At 34.9% G+C, this 15629-nt stretch overlaps 2 protein-coding genes across 4 annotated transcripts in view; one reads left to right on the top strand and one right to left on the bottom strand.

Annotated features, from left to right (window-relative positions):
- LOC143233158 (uncharacterized) overlaps positions 1-15629 on the bottom strand; it is a 144207-nt gene that overhangs the window by 72171 nt on the left and 56407 nt on the right. The gene's annotated exons all lie outside the window — the stretch shown is intronic.
- LOC143224624 (GTP-binding protein Di-Ras2-like) overlaps positions 14052-15629 on the top strand; it is a 34103-nt gene continuing 32525 nt past the window's right edge. Inside the window, exons 1-2 of one of the 3 annotated variants that reach the window (XM_076452768.1) lie at positions 14052-14879; positions 15331-15500. The gene's annotated coding sequence lies outside the window, so the exon portion shown is untranslated. Of the gene's footprint in view, positions 14880-15310; positions 15501-15629 lie in introns of all 3 variants that reach the window. The other 2 variants (XM_076452761.1, XM_076452760.1) reach the window with 2 other exon arrangements.

Genomic DNA, 15629 nt, shown 5'->3' with positions numbered 1-15629 from the left:
CTATTCTAATTGAATAGTGAAATTTGTTCATCACTCTTAAAATGCCCAAAGGATTCAGTTATACAGTCATAAATACAATAATATCTCTTTTACAGTAATACAGTGCATATAGCCAAAAACATAATCACAAAAAACAAGAACCTCATAGATACAATCTGAAATTTATGTTATAAGAATGATCTTAACAACAATAACAGTTGAGTCAAAATTACAAGAATTGTCCTCGTTGAGATCTAAATCAATCTCTCTTTAATACTGATACAATAAATAATAATTGTTAAACCACATGAAGTAACAAAGAAACTTTAACATTGATTGATTCATCAACTACTAACTAAAGTACCTTATTATACGGGAAAAAAAGATAAACAAACTCTCAAATAAAGATGTATAGCACATTAATTATTAATACTAGACAAACATATTATCTAGATAACACTACACAGTCAAACCCCTTAATAATGATACCTAATTAACTGATTAGCACAAAATCACGCCTTTTATTGACAACCAATTAAACAAATAATGAATATAATTGATTTCACTTGATATGTTTCAAGATAACGGAAACTAGAATTCTTTAACACAACATATTACATAAACTGATAAAAAATAATTAAACCTTTTAACAAAGACGTAGTAGTATGGTGGAAAACCTTTACAGAAATAAAATCAATTTTCAGTCACTCTACAAGAAACACAATGTATATTAACTAGATTCTGCAATTTAATAAAAAAGAAACCAAAAATGTCTTGAAACTCAAATGTACATTTTTCACATAAATGAGTAATAGAAAAAAAAATGTTTTCTTGTACAAGTAAATAAAAAAGGTTTGTTTTGAATTTCGCGCAAAGCTACACGAGGGCTATCTGCGCTAGCCGTCCCTAATTTAGCAGTGTAAGACTAGAGGGAAGGCAGCTAGTCATCATCACCCACCGCTACTCTTTTATCAACGAATAGTGGGATTAACCGTCACATTATAACACCTCCGCGGTTGAAAGGGCGAGCGTGTTTGGTGTGACCGGGATTCGAACCCGCAACCATCAGATTGCAAGTTGAGCACCTTAACCACTTGGTCATGCCTGGCCAATGAAAAAGGAAACAAGGCAGAATACACTCTACACTATAAATTCAAACACCGTTTAACAAAGAAATTTACAATTATGACCGAAACCCTTTAACATAAAAACTAATTCACGCTGATAAACCCTTTAACATAGATAGTCAAGTCAGGCTCACAATACGAAAGAGTGCGAACATTATTTTTCAATCTAAAGTCACGCCAGTGGTTGATTCAGGCCACCAGAGTTCACTGGGTCTCTGATTCACTAATACATATAGGTGTGTTTCTCACTGCCGCTGTTCCCGTAAAAACCGATAACACAGCTTACCCTCCGGTCCAATCTTATCTCTTCCACAACAGTCTAATTATTACATGAACAGAAAGAATGGGAATCAACTCTTCAGAAACTGGTTTCCACATACATCAGTTCATCCAGGAGTAATAACCTATAATTTCTGATCGTGGAAATCTATTAACATTTACATCGCATCTCTGTTATATCTACTTCCAAATACAAGTTTAGAACTATCCAGATGAGACAGCAAATTTTTACTTCTAGCAGAATACTTACAGCCTGCATTTTAATACATATTTGACTGCATATTATACTGGTACAATGCGAAAAAAGTATTCAGTAAGACTATGTGTTTATAAAATACAGGGTACAACCAACTTTACACTTAATATCCAAGCTATTTTCTGTGAATTTAATCTACTGTTGATAAATTCATTCACTCATAAACATTTTGAGTTGATTCAATCGAAACGTCTTGCACCACTCTTCTGAAAAAACACTAGGTGAAATTGGTTTTCTTTCAGATTTGGGTTGAGTTGTTCTATTAATCTATTCGACGAAAATTTACTACTTGCTGAACATTTCAATGTCAAAATGTAAACTTTTTCTCACTAGAATTAATGAAAAAACAAGTAAAAACTGGCGAACTTTATCTTCTATAACACTATGTGACAAAATTTTTACTTTTTCTTGTCCCTGGGCAGAAAGTGTTTTGCTCAATTGCTTATGCCAATTGTGAATGGAAAATACCTATTTTTCTCTTCGAACTTTGCTTTTCTGACCCCGGAGCGTATGACGAAAACATGATGGGAGACTATATTTGGGGGCTGATGCGTGAAAGGGATTTACATTACAGTCACAAATCTCGAAAAACTACTCACTTCTAAAAATTTTTGTTCATTTTTGTATCGCTTTAGTATAAATACATGTAAATCTTGATTCATATGTTGTTTTATTCAGACCTATGTAAATAAAAATGTGCAAATTTGCCCGATTTTACACAGAAAATTGGTTAATTTCTAAATTTCATTATCCAGGTCGCAAAAGCAAAGTTTGAAGGGAACAATGGCCATTTTCTGTACTTTTACAACATAAGTAATTAAAAAATAACATATATTATCCAGGAACAAAATTTATGTTACATAGTATAATATCTCCAGTGTTAGTATTTACAGTTAACTTCGTATCACAAGTTTTTATTTCCATTCACATTTAGCTTAACAGATATGTTCTTTGTGTTATTGGTCAACTCATGTTATATGACACTCATGTTGTAACGTTCATAGAAGCATGTAAGATTACACACACACATATGTATATATATATATATATACTTATTTATTTACCTACTTTTTATTTTTACTCGTACCAGAAGCTTATAACAGATGTACAAGTCATTTCAATAGCCATTTAAGGTTACCTTTCACAAAGTTACATCTCAATAGTTATAATCTGCAATGTGCACTATCTATCAGGCATCAAATTTAACAAGTTTTTTTTCAGGTGTAAACAAATAAATAATCACTGGCAGACTTCAGATGTGCTAGTATTTTTCAGTTGAAATTCTTTTACTATTTATACTGTCACTACAGTATATGTAACAAGTTAATAAAATCCAACTTAGGTGTGAAAAAATGTGTAACCAAAATAAGGATTCATATGCGACTTAAAGGAATGAAGTCAAAATTGGCGGCCAAACTAGTAGATACAGTTATAGCATTGATAAGAAATTTACAGAAAATTGTCAATTCTGTAAGTGTAGCTACCAGTGTGCCTGCTAATTTTGATTTCATTCTTATGAATTGTGCACTGAATCCTTTTTGGGAGAAACTTTGTTTTCACACCATAGGTGTTTTGATAAGATATTATGACTTTTTATCAATGCACACCAAGAAACTCACATCATATAAGAAAGTGACACTCGGTAATAACACTCATTAGCTTTAGGATAACAATCCATTATTTGGAACTACATTCAGGCCTATACCTTCACAGAACAAATCAGTGTCTTTTAAATATATGATGGTAGCTTTTCTTCTTTGCAAAAATGTTATAGCTTCATTTATACTATCATCATAAAATATAGTTTAATAGTTTATTGTCATTACGCCTATACAATCGGTACAACCATATCAAGCATCATAACTTATGCTAATTGCTTAAGCTATTATCACATGACGCTAAACTTTCTTTAATTAGAATAATTTTATAAAATTTATTAAATATGTGCTGAAAGTTGGCAATAAATAAACAAGAAACACTGTATACCCGTATGGTTCTTTTGAAAACTTGAGCTAAAAACTGCTAATCTAGTTTATTTGGCCTAATTAATACTTATATATCTGCACGTTCCTTTCACCTTATAGTTCTACTGCTCTAAATCTTCTGTCTTTGATCCGAATGACAAATAACTAAAAATGGTTCACTTTTATTCTTAACCGAAGCTGTGATAAAAATGTTAGACCGATCGCTCTCGTAACCTTCTGCGTGCGTAAAACATTAAATTTAAATTTAATGGAGTTAAATTTAAGCGGATTTTGTTGAATAACTTTGCATTTGTGGCTTATAGTTACACAAAATGAGACTTGTAATAGTAGGATGCAAAAATATATCAGTGTACCAAATTTGAAAATCCACAAAAGTTAAGTATGCTCTTCTATCAAATGAAGTTTCCGTACTTTTGGTGTGGTGTAAAAAAAGAAACTCAATCAGAATTGGATATGATATATCTCAGACATTTCTTGAAATTTAGTATGTGAAGTAGAGAACATTCACTGAAAACGTATGGTACATTGGAGTACTACAGTCCAAGTTACATAAAGTAGAAAATCGCTAAACTATTATTCCTGTTCATAATACACAGTGTGTTGTGTAGGTTGTTTTTTTGGCCGCAAGACACATGATAGTGTCTCTTGATATATATACAAAAGCCAACAACTCACTGATTGAGCATAAAGACGTTATATATATATATACATGTAGCTAAGTGTACTCAAGATAATTTAGCAAGGATCATTGGATGTGTTTCATTAAACTTCTGGTACTCAGCTAGATGAAGAGAACAATTCTCTCGAAATGTCATCTAACATATTGCATCAGAAAATTACTTAGCAGCTCAGAAAGCAAGAGTTTCAATATTCTTTCAGTGACTGATTTTTGAACCAGTGGATATCTTCTCTCAATTGAGTTTTGCTCAACAACTCATAAAGCACAGGTTGCAATGTCCTTTCAGTTGAATCTCGATCCGTTTGTTATCATTTTCAGTTGTGCAAGCTGTTGAAGTAATAAGTATTTTATTTACTAGCTCTAGCTGTCTTATTTTGTAATATTCAAGTGATTGTCCATACTTTTCATTGGATAATAACATACAATAGCATGAAAAACAAAAAATACTACTTTCAGTAAGAGGCTCTTCGTCTACGTGATCGTCCTATCCCCTGATAATCAGTCTCTGTGTGTGGTTTTCTTATAGCAAAGCTAAATACGGGTATCTGTTGTGCCTACCAAGGAGAATCGAGGCCCTGATTTTAGCATTGTAAATCCGAAATCTTTCTTAAATCTACTCTCATGCCCAGATACAAGAGTAAAAGTGCTAAGTGAATGAAACTTTAAGAACGTATCCAGATGTTAATATGTTCATGAGAAGGGAAAGGTATTCATTTAAATTATCATGTTCTTCTGTTTAAAGTATCACAGAACATCACCTTCTCTTTTTCAATCTCTAATAGAAGTAGCTATGGATTCTCCAAAGCTCGTATATTCCTATCCCATAGCATTAATTATATCTTAATACCAGCTATATTCCTAGTATTTCCTGAAAGTAAAAATATTAAAATTAATATTTATTCATATATGTATAAATAATTTTTATATAAACTATCCTCTGTGTTTATTAATGTTTTGTAAGATTACGACCATATGAAATGTAAATACAGCCTGTTATGTGTCATGTATTGAATCGGACATATGCTACTGTTGGAGATGAGCGAAGCAGATATGATGTTGGAGGTAGCTGGCTGTGTGAAAGGTGTCGTTGGTGGAGAAATTGATGATTGCCTCGGAACTGGTAGAGGAAGATGTAATTCTGAGAAATCTGAGAGACTGGTTGAGTTGAACTAGTTTGCGATGGTCGTGAGATTTGCATTTGAATCTTGCACTTTAGGCATCGGTATGTACAATACAATAATATGTGTAAATAGACTCTATTAATTTTGTAACAGTTCACCTCCATTAATTCTGCTATTAATCGAGAGATGTTAATACTTAAAAAAAACAATTTTTTTGTTAAATTAAGGCAGCCAGATAGTTAGAAATATGTCTGAAAAGAACTACAAAAATTATCCAATAAATATTAAGAAAAAGCTTTACAGCGGAAGACGCGTATCATGTTAGCTGTAGTTGTAAATAATATAATAGTAGACATAAGAATGCGTATGCTGGTATAACTTACAATCATCTAATATTATTATCGGAGCTTTTCGCTATACTTGTTATTTGTGCATTTCTGTGCAGTTTCCACATAAGACGTTAGTAAAGAAGGCTGTTGAACTATTTTTGCTTTATTACCTACTGTCTCTTATCATTCATCTAGAGTAAAATGTTTTCGTTTTTCTGCGCTGTTACGATAGCCACATGATCATTTGTAGTGTGTAAAGTTAGATGGTCACCTTTTCCACTGGTAGTTAGGTGATCTCTTGAGTTTATATCTATCCTTACGTTTCATTAGGAACGGCCAGTCACATGGTTGGTGTCAGTCACTCTTTGAAAGTCTGACATAAATCAGTAACGTAAGATTGATTCAATCTAATACGCAGACTCACCTGATTTAGTCAACCAATGATATCACAGAACAACTTTAAACATAACTTTTCAATAAACGTGACTGTGTATTGTGATACATAAGATACACATAAAACTTGTTTGTATTCTTATAAAGAATGTTTTTTCTGTGATTATACATTATTCTCATGCACCCAAGAGTTAGAGAGTTACTAAGTTTTTTCACAGTAAATGTCTTTTTGAATCTTCCAATATTCTCTTAGGAGAAATCAGCTCTAACTGAAAATACCAAAGGTTAGATAGATATAATCCTTTAGTATCCATTATATCTCAGTACCAGCTACATTCATAGTACTGCATGAAGGAAAACATGATGGTTGTTTAATTAGGCATGCATATCATGTATCTATGCAATGTTGAGCTATTGTTCTCTAATTACATCTTCATATGGTCTCACAAATATAATGGGATATTCAAACAACAAATTACTAAATTGTAGTCACTACTTTGGGTTCACTCTGGTTGCACATATTCCATCAACAGACTCAGGTGAGTTGGCCATGAGCACTTGTTCTTGGATAATCACCAGCCTTGATTATTTCCACTTTGCTTTCCAAGCTGATAACTATTCCAGTTGCAAGTTGAATAACTGGTTGCCTATAATTACAAAGCATCACTGGAATTTCATCCTCCTCCGAGAGAAAACAGACCAAGCTAATGCTGCCCGTATTTTGGACAGGAAACAGCTAAAATCATGTATAAGTTCTATGACCACATTACACATCACTGGTACACTAGACTTTATCTATAGCGAACTAGAAACCACTATTGTATACATAGGATTTCTATAGTTTCCTCTTTTATGTACACTGGTGCAATCTACTTTTATTGGACCTGACCTAGCTATTGTAACTTTTCCACAGAATTCTGATCACTTGTTCCACAGGTAAAATTAACCAACAGGATCCATAAGGCATTCATCCAAAGGATACCAGTGCTAGAACCTACGTCAATGATAAACACTTATTCTGTGAGTGATGTTACACAGACATAATCAGAAACGTATCTCTCATTTAACATCCACCTATATGCTATTTGCCAGAATAAAGTTGTTATTCACTAGCCAACGTGGTAGTTTTAGTTGGAAAGCCTGATGTGCTCTTGTCATTACTGTATCTACTACGAATGTGGTATATCGTTCTTGTACCTTTCTATGTATATACGAAGTTCCATCAGCTGTGAGAAAACTGGGCTGACCACAATGAGACAACTAGATCTCACTTATCTTTAACTAACATGATATGACTTAGGAAAGCCCTTATTGTTTCCTTTTTAAATTGAAGAAGTTCTAAAACTCACCTGAGTAAAGAAGCGAAAAAGCAACTTGATTAAAATGACGTCTGATATACACATATATATATTGTGAATTCATTTATACATACTTTTATTTGTGCGTAGTAACTATATCTGTCAGAAATTAACGCTACATTTTGTTTGATTTATTCGTTTTTTGAATTTTGCGCAAAGCTACACAGGGCTGCCTGCACTAGTTGTCCCTAACTAAGCAGTGTATTACTAGAGGGAAGGCAGCTATTCAATACTACCAACCGTCAACTCTTGGGTAACTCTTTTACCAATGAATAGTGGGTCCCAGCTAGTATAATGGTAAGTCTACGGATTTACAACGTTAAAATCAGAGGTTCGATTCCCCTCGGTGGACTCAGCAGATAGTCTGTTGTGGCTTTGCTATAATAAACACACACACACACGAATAGTGTTATTGACTGTCACATTTTAATGCTACCTCGGCTGAAAGGGCGAGCGCGTTTAGTGTGACGGGGATTCTAACCCGCGACCCTAAGATTACGAGCTGAGCGCCCTAACCACCTGACCATGTCGGGCCTGATCCAATTTACACCATCTGGTTGTGTGGATGTTATGGGCTAAGGCAACTAATTATAGGCGAAACTACGCATGCTATCTTGGTAGCGCCTTGAAGCCTCATGGAGACTATCCCGTTAAATCTTGAAACGTTCAAACCAGTCGCTATACACATGTATCTTTTCTATTGCCATACGCTTCTTCACATACACACACTAAAACAATTTGAGGGCCTGTATCAGGAATTTCAGGGATTGTCCATTAAAGCGGACATTACCTTCTTGGATACCGAGAAATGATGTTGTCCCTAATTTAGCGGTGTAAGACTAGAGGGAAGGCAGCTAGTCATCACCACCCACCGCCAACTCTTGGGCTACACTTTTACCAACGAATAGTGGGACTGACCGTCACATTATAATGTCCTCACGAATGAAAGGGTGAGCATGTTTAGTGTGACGGGGAGAGACATTTTTATAAATTAATAGTATATATGTGCATATATATATAAATATACATGTTTATAGAAACAACACTTCATTTTTAATATGGTTTTAACACTCAGTTTCTAATACCTCTTTATGCGAATTTCAATACTGACATTAACTTTTAGCATTAAAGTCTTGAATCTTCTGGCTATTTTTCTTTTTCATAATATTTGACCAGAAGTTTTGGTATCAGATTAATGGGGATTTGAGGAGGTTTTGAAAATGTTCAAAACTTTGGAGTTTATTCTATGTCTGAGTAAAAATAATTATGAACCAATGGAAGATCTTCTGCTGGCTAAAACCACAGTTATTTGAACTTCTACTGATGTTATTAATGATACTGGTCCAAATTCTAGAACTCAAGCCAATCAGTCAGATACAGTAATCCCACAAGCCGCTGCAGACACACCAGAAACAGAGTCTGTACTATCTTTGCTACATATCTACAACTTCTTATCAAACATACACTGTATCAAAGGTACTCTGAGTCACAGAACCATCTAACTGGATCTATACTTGCTCCTGTAAGGTCCATAAGATACTAGTTACTGATTAACCAGAATATGTCACTATTTAATATTAAGACTTTTAACCCCGCCCATCAATAAATGTTGTGATTATTAAATTTTGCAAACATTATTTGAACATCGTATGATGTGCTTCCTAGGAGATGAAGATCAGCAGAGCAACCAGCGATGGTACAGTGCTCCAGGTATTTAACTAGATATTGCACACCTTCCAAGGGATGTTCAGCCACCACAGTTCATTGATAAGAGGTTTCAAGCATTTAACGCAACAAGTCACCTCCAGTGATTATCAGGTTTTAATCAGCAGACAAGATCTCCAAGGGGAGCATGCATGCAGATTAAATGCCCCAACCTCTGCTCAATTTTTTCAATCTTATAAATGGAGGGTTTTTATTTTGTATATCAATTTGTCTGTTTGTGTGAAACGACAATCACGCCCGAACTTGGTAATAAGATAACTTTTGAGTTTAATGGGGTGTATAACTGGAAGCTTTATCTCGGTTAATTCATACCCTGTTGGCTTTGTTTCGAAGTGAAAATCCTTTTTGATTATCTTGCATACCCTGAAACGCGTAGATGGCTTATGTTTTAAATTCATCAATTCTCACTCTTTAAAAATGCCACACCTTGCTTGTGTCAGCTCGGGTAAGACTTGTTGCAGGAATCTGTCTTAAAGAATTTATGAAATTAATTGTAATTGTAGTAAATTGAATTTTGGAACGATAAAAAGGATAAATGAATAAATAACTGGCATTTGCAAACCATGTGTTGCATAAAGATTTTAGTATTGATTGAACGAATATTAACAACTTCAAACAAAGAAATATATTGAGTAATGACTAAAATAGTCAGGAATTTCACGTTTGCATATTGTATAGAATATGTCTTTATTTCGATTTACTATTGTCACACTTTTGTCTAAATTTCCGTATAGTTTCTGCGTGTAATTAATCCAATTCTTGTCGATTAGATGTCTCAAAGTTGTAAAATGTACTTATCATTTTCCATACTGTGATCTTTGTCCTTGAGTTTTAAACCAGCTTATATGTCTTTCTGTATGGTTTTCAGGAAAGTAGCCTATTCAAACAGGTAATACAAAAACTTCTACAACTTTCTTGGCTTCAGACTGTGTATAGAATATTGAGTGAAATATGTAACCCATCAACTTGTGAGATGTTAGACTTTCTTAGTTTGGATGGGATATTTAGCTCGGGTGTTTCCATATTTCTTTCTCTTGATTTTTGTGCGTGCTCTTGGTGTTTCAATCTCTTCTCACTTGATTTTCTTTCAATTTCAGGAGCCAGAAGATAAAAAAGAAGACAAAATGCCAGTTTGGATGACAGAAAATTGTGTTTATTAATCATGAATTTTGTGTTTAACACTAAACTTTTTGTTTGTCTGTGTTCAATTTATTCTTCGTTTAACAGTTTAATCCTAAGTTTACTTTTCCGTTGAACATTAGTATATTTGAATACTATAAATTAGTTAAAAAGTAAAATTTTTGTGTTTGGACCGAATGAATGATATTGTGAAGTTTATTTTTAGCGTTCTTTTTAACTGTTTAGTATAGAAAAATTGTAAATCATCTACTATTCTCCAAGACCAGTGTCTTCTGTTTCTTAATCATGAAAATCCATTCGCATGAGCATAAAGTTTAGTGCAGTTAAAAGCAGTCAAGAGTAGTCGTTATTTAGATGTATCAAATGTGTTTAATCTACAGCTTGTACAGAGCATAAATGTTAACAAAATATTATAGAAAACTGTAATCTTATGAAAAAATTCAACCCGAACAACTGACCGTTTTACGTTAAAACTAATGAAAGTACTTCGTGCACGTTGCTTTTTTTTTATGATACGTAAGTTAAAATCAGTGGTTCTATTTTGATTAGATACCTTCACCTGCTTATGACTAGTTAAAACTGCCATATCGATCATAGGTTTCTATGGCATCAATGAAAACATTGGACAATACCACGATTTCTCTTGATGCAGACTAGTTGTTTTCACCTCATTAGTAGAAAATTCGCGAGTTCACGAGTATTTCAGTTTCAAAAATCAGAAGTATTATTTTCTTAGAGTAGTAGAAAAGTTATGTCCCCATCGTACCTTGAGGTAGCAAAAACTAACAATGAGAATTATACTTCGTACGTCAACATCTCAAATTCCCAATTCATGTATTTTATTCTTGCGCATAGTGTAAAACACATGAACGAATTTACGTATGTAACATCAAAAGTAACGTATCCACGTGTCCTGTACGTGAATTATTGCATATATATATATATTTATATGTATAAATGAAGTATAAGACTTGGATTATTGTATGCATATATATAATTATAATGTAAGACCGAGTTGTTCATAGTCAAGAACGACACCTTGTGATAACTTAGTAATAATTTATTCATTTAAGTAGGATCTCTACTTGTATTAAAGAGCACTCTTCAGTATATTTTGCTATCGTCCAACTTCACAGCTGTTCTGAAAATTGAACAGTTCTCATGTTTGGATGAATGAATTTTCTATTCAAGTGTTAGTGGAAGATTAATTCTTGGTACGGTTGTAGTTGATACTGGGTAGGTATTTAGGTTAACTTATTATTTCGTTCCCCTTCGGGGAACGAAAAATAACCCGGGGCGGTCAGAAACTATTGTTTCTCATCACCCCACACGAAGCTTAGGTAAATTAGTCACCTGATTTCGAAACTTGATAACTAAACTGGAGTGGCACATTGTTAGTTAATCTAGAGTGACAGTGTGAAATGACCCTGTGGAGTTGACAGTTTTGTGTATCTAGTTGAGGGGCGTCAGAAAAAGCTGCGAAGCGGGCCGACGAGCCTGAGAGAAAGCAAAGAGCGCGGGGAGAGGATTAGCACACCATTCACAAGCGTCCAAAGAATTTCTTGGCATAAATATGGTCGAAGTGGAATGAGCAGAGAGATGCAAACACAGTACATCAACATAGTTTAAACTCATGATTTTGGCTAACCAGAATTTTGATACTATAATTATAATACTTACTTGTTATAATTATGATGCGTTCAAACTGGGCTCTTTTCAGGGCTGGGATCTATAGATCCTATGAAACGAAACTTTTGCTGTGGGGGAAAACAGGAGTACCCCGAGAAAACCCACTTTCACGGCCAGGGCGCCGAATAAAAAGGCCCTGACGGTGCCCGGAAGAAGAGCTGTAAGGAAATAAAAAAAATACAAGGATTAATTAATAAAGACATAAGGTAACAATAACAATAACACAGAGATGTGCAAACATCAATTGTAACTAGGGCGCAAATTAAACAAAGGAGACGAATGTTAGAAAGGACGTGACGGATCTTCTGGGAAGCATGTGTCTGATTCCAGCTCGAGCTCAGTGGTATTTTCCAAAGGCGAAAAGAGTATATTTTTCCTGAATCTGCTGAATACAATTCGGCGCTGAAGGAAAGACTCGGGATCCATGGGTGTCTTGGATGAAGGAGTAGGCTGAGCTTCTTCCTGTAGTAACTTAGAGGAGGCTCTCGTGAGTCGCATGTTTCCTGGGGTTTGGGTTCGTTGTTGATTCACGGCTATATTAGTTTGAGTATCTACATCTTCTGTTTGGAAATGATTGGAAGAAGTTGAGGCTTCGCTTGTTTTGGTCTCCTGAGTGATAGTTTGAGTGCTCTGTGTTATTTTACTACAGGAAAATGTTTGGGTACATTTGTCGGATGAATGATTTATAAGTCGTGGGGGGTCAATGGGCGGATTAGGTGTTATGTTAGCTTGCGAGACTGGAGCTTGGGTGGCCTTGGTTTGGTTGGGCGACGTCGGGGACGTTCGGCACTAAAGTGAAATATATGATAGTAGCATCCACTACGTAGAATAGTATCGGCGATATGTTTGGAGGTTGTGACTATTTTCACGAAATTAGTAGCTTATTTGGTGGATTTCGAGAAGATTCGGTGGACGGCGTACATCTCGGACTTTCTTTGGTTTTCGATGGCGCATTTGATTTCGCTTGGGTGTATGAAAGGGTGTATTCCTCTCAGGAAAACAGAGAAAAGGCTTGTTCGGCTTTTGATCAGCAAGCATCTGATATTAATTTGAGTGTTCCATGGCTCGCAAAAGTATTCTTGTTCTGTAGGCGTTGACGGCTGGAGGAGAATACCTCCACGGCGAAGAATCCGTGTTCTGGAAGGGTCTATGGAAGCACCGGGCTTGGCCTGGGCAATAAAAGTAGCTATTTGCAGAGGCGGGAGGTGTGGTAGTAGACCGTCGACGATTACCGGCAGGACAAGTGGCGAGATCGGCGTGGTGGGTCCGGGCAATGAAAACATCAATGTTGGCAAGGCAGTGAGAGAACACACGTCTTATTTGCTCAGCGTCAAGGAGTCCAGTCCTTGGTACGGTCCTTGATAAAGGCTCCTAATATACAGGGACGGCACTAAACTCTTCTCGATTAAGGGGTTGAGGTATGCTACATAAAAAAAAAATTGATGGGGCTATCTATACACTACATCTTGTTGACACACACACACTGTGTTATTTAGAAAGTGAACCAGATTTAAGAGTAAACATTTTTATTTGAATGGGGAAGCGATGTGCGAGCCTAAGGAACATTTTGGGGTAGCTTCAACCTTAAACGGTTTCCCCTTATCGCCTCTCCTTCCAATATTAATATTAATTATAATCAATTTAGCATAGATTTTGCATGGAAGAGCTCATTATTACTGTTTAGTGCGTGCTCAGTACTCATTCTGGCTGAAACTATATGATTGGATTTGTTAGTTATAAGAGTTACATAAGACATTTATTATTTTTTTAGTCTTAACAGTGGGTTTATCTATGACGCCAGACTTGTTTTGAGTCATGTATTTTCATCTAAATACAGTAGTTCTTACGTCAATTTAGGGATATCGGTTCTAAAACATTCAAAACTGTAGCGCAACCTCATTCGTCATTAGATAGGCTTCTTGTTCTTTAGTTACACAACTTCCTGTTATAATCACGCGCATTTCTTGATGCTGTTTACATTTAATTTAGGTCGTATTTGGAGGTTAGTGTGTCAAGTTGTTGACCAAGTGAAATTATGGTATATAGCGGAAACCATGCCGGATGTCTGTGCCGAACACGTTAATTTATATGTAGTGGTAAAATAGACCGACATAGTCATAACAATGAGTCTTTTTTCGAAGGAAAAACGTTACGAATCATGCAATAATAAGATACGTTGTGGTTTTCAAGAATATCATTTTTTTCTTCTTCTATAGACTGCTCTTCAACGTTAGTGTATTAGATTTCATTGTTTCAGGAAATTATGATTAACGAAGGTCCGGGCTATTTAAGTAGTAGTTATTTGCAGAGCTGTGGAAATGAACGATAAGAAGTTTCAAGAGCTGGTGTATATATTTTAAATTCTGATTGCTAGTGAATGCAGTGCGCGTAAATAGAAGCATATTGGAAGGAAAATCATTAAATGACAGAGGTTACCAAGGCAACGTAGACGTCACACGCTCTCTGCTCAATTCGTTATCTCAAGCTCCGGCTGCATCGACCGTTCACTCAGGACCTCACCATAGTAACTTTATTTCATTGATACTTTAGCAACAATTCCACGTATTAGAACAGTTAATCTATATTATTATGACATTATGCACGTATAGAAGATTGAAAACTTTTGTTTATAACGAATACGTAACACCTTATGAGTTACTCCTTGATACTAGAACTGTTTGTTGTGGTTGGATCACAGACTAATCCATATTTCTCGTGCGCCGAGTTTTCAACTTAGAGAAATCGAAACATCTGAACAATTTAGCCAAATCAATGGTTTGCTAATCAGAATAACAGGACTTCCACGAGAACTCAAAAAAGTAAGCAGCTACCTACTTATGTGTATTATATTCAGGTTAATAAGTTAGCACACAAGATCACATAGAAAAGTTGTAATGGTTTTTCAAACAAGACTCCAAACTCGAGTGCTTTCAAATAGTTCACTAATATTTTCAGGAGAATAAAGAATAGTGAAATATTCGAAATTGTTCGAGCTATGAGTCTCCTCTGAAAACTACTATTATATTCAGAGATATTTTCTTTGTATGTTTGTATAATATAATATGTAAGATAAACTTAAATTTAATAATTATGAATACATATGTGAATGTCCACCGTGGTCACGTAAGATTATATGTATGTATGTATGTATGTATGTATGTATGTATATATACATGTATATATAATAACCATAAAATATTCAAGCTATAAACCAAAACACATTAACATGAAATTTTTTAATTCGCTGCAGATATATTTTTATTAAAAAAGGGACCCTAGGATACAAGATACAACGTTGGATTATAAAATGTATCCTAGATTTTGGAGGTGACTGAGGATGTAGAACCCATATTGCGGTGGAGATACACCTTCAATTCGCTAGTCTCACATAAGATTGAGTTTCCTCTTAGTGATACATGTCTAGCACTTAATATATATAGGTGAGTAACTACAAGTTTAAATCTTTACTGTAGATCTGTAGTCGGAGAAATTTGAAAGAGCGTTTCCAAGGTAGGATGTTCATATTTCGAAAAAGCAGAGTTCGGAACAAAGACAACTGTCTCTAACAT

The sequence above is a fragment of the Tachypleus tridentatus genome, chromosome 1 (genome assembly GCF_004210375.1).
Source record: "Tachypleus tridentatus isolate NWPU-2018 chromosome 1, ASM421037v1, whole genome shotgun sequence".
Classification (NCBI taxonomy): Eukaryota; Metazoa; Arthropoda; class Merostomata; order Xiphosura; family Limulidae; genus Tachypleus; species Tachypleus tridentatus.
The sequence above is the reverse complement of the archived record's forward strand: the minus strand, read 5'-3'. Positions and strand labels throughout refer to the sequence as shown.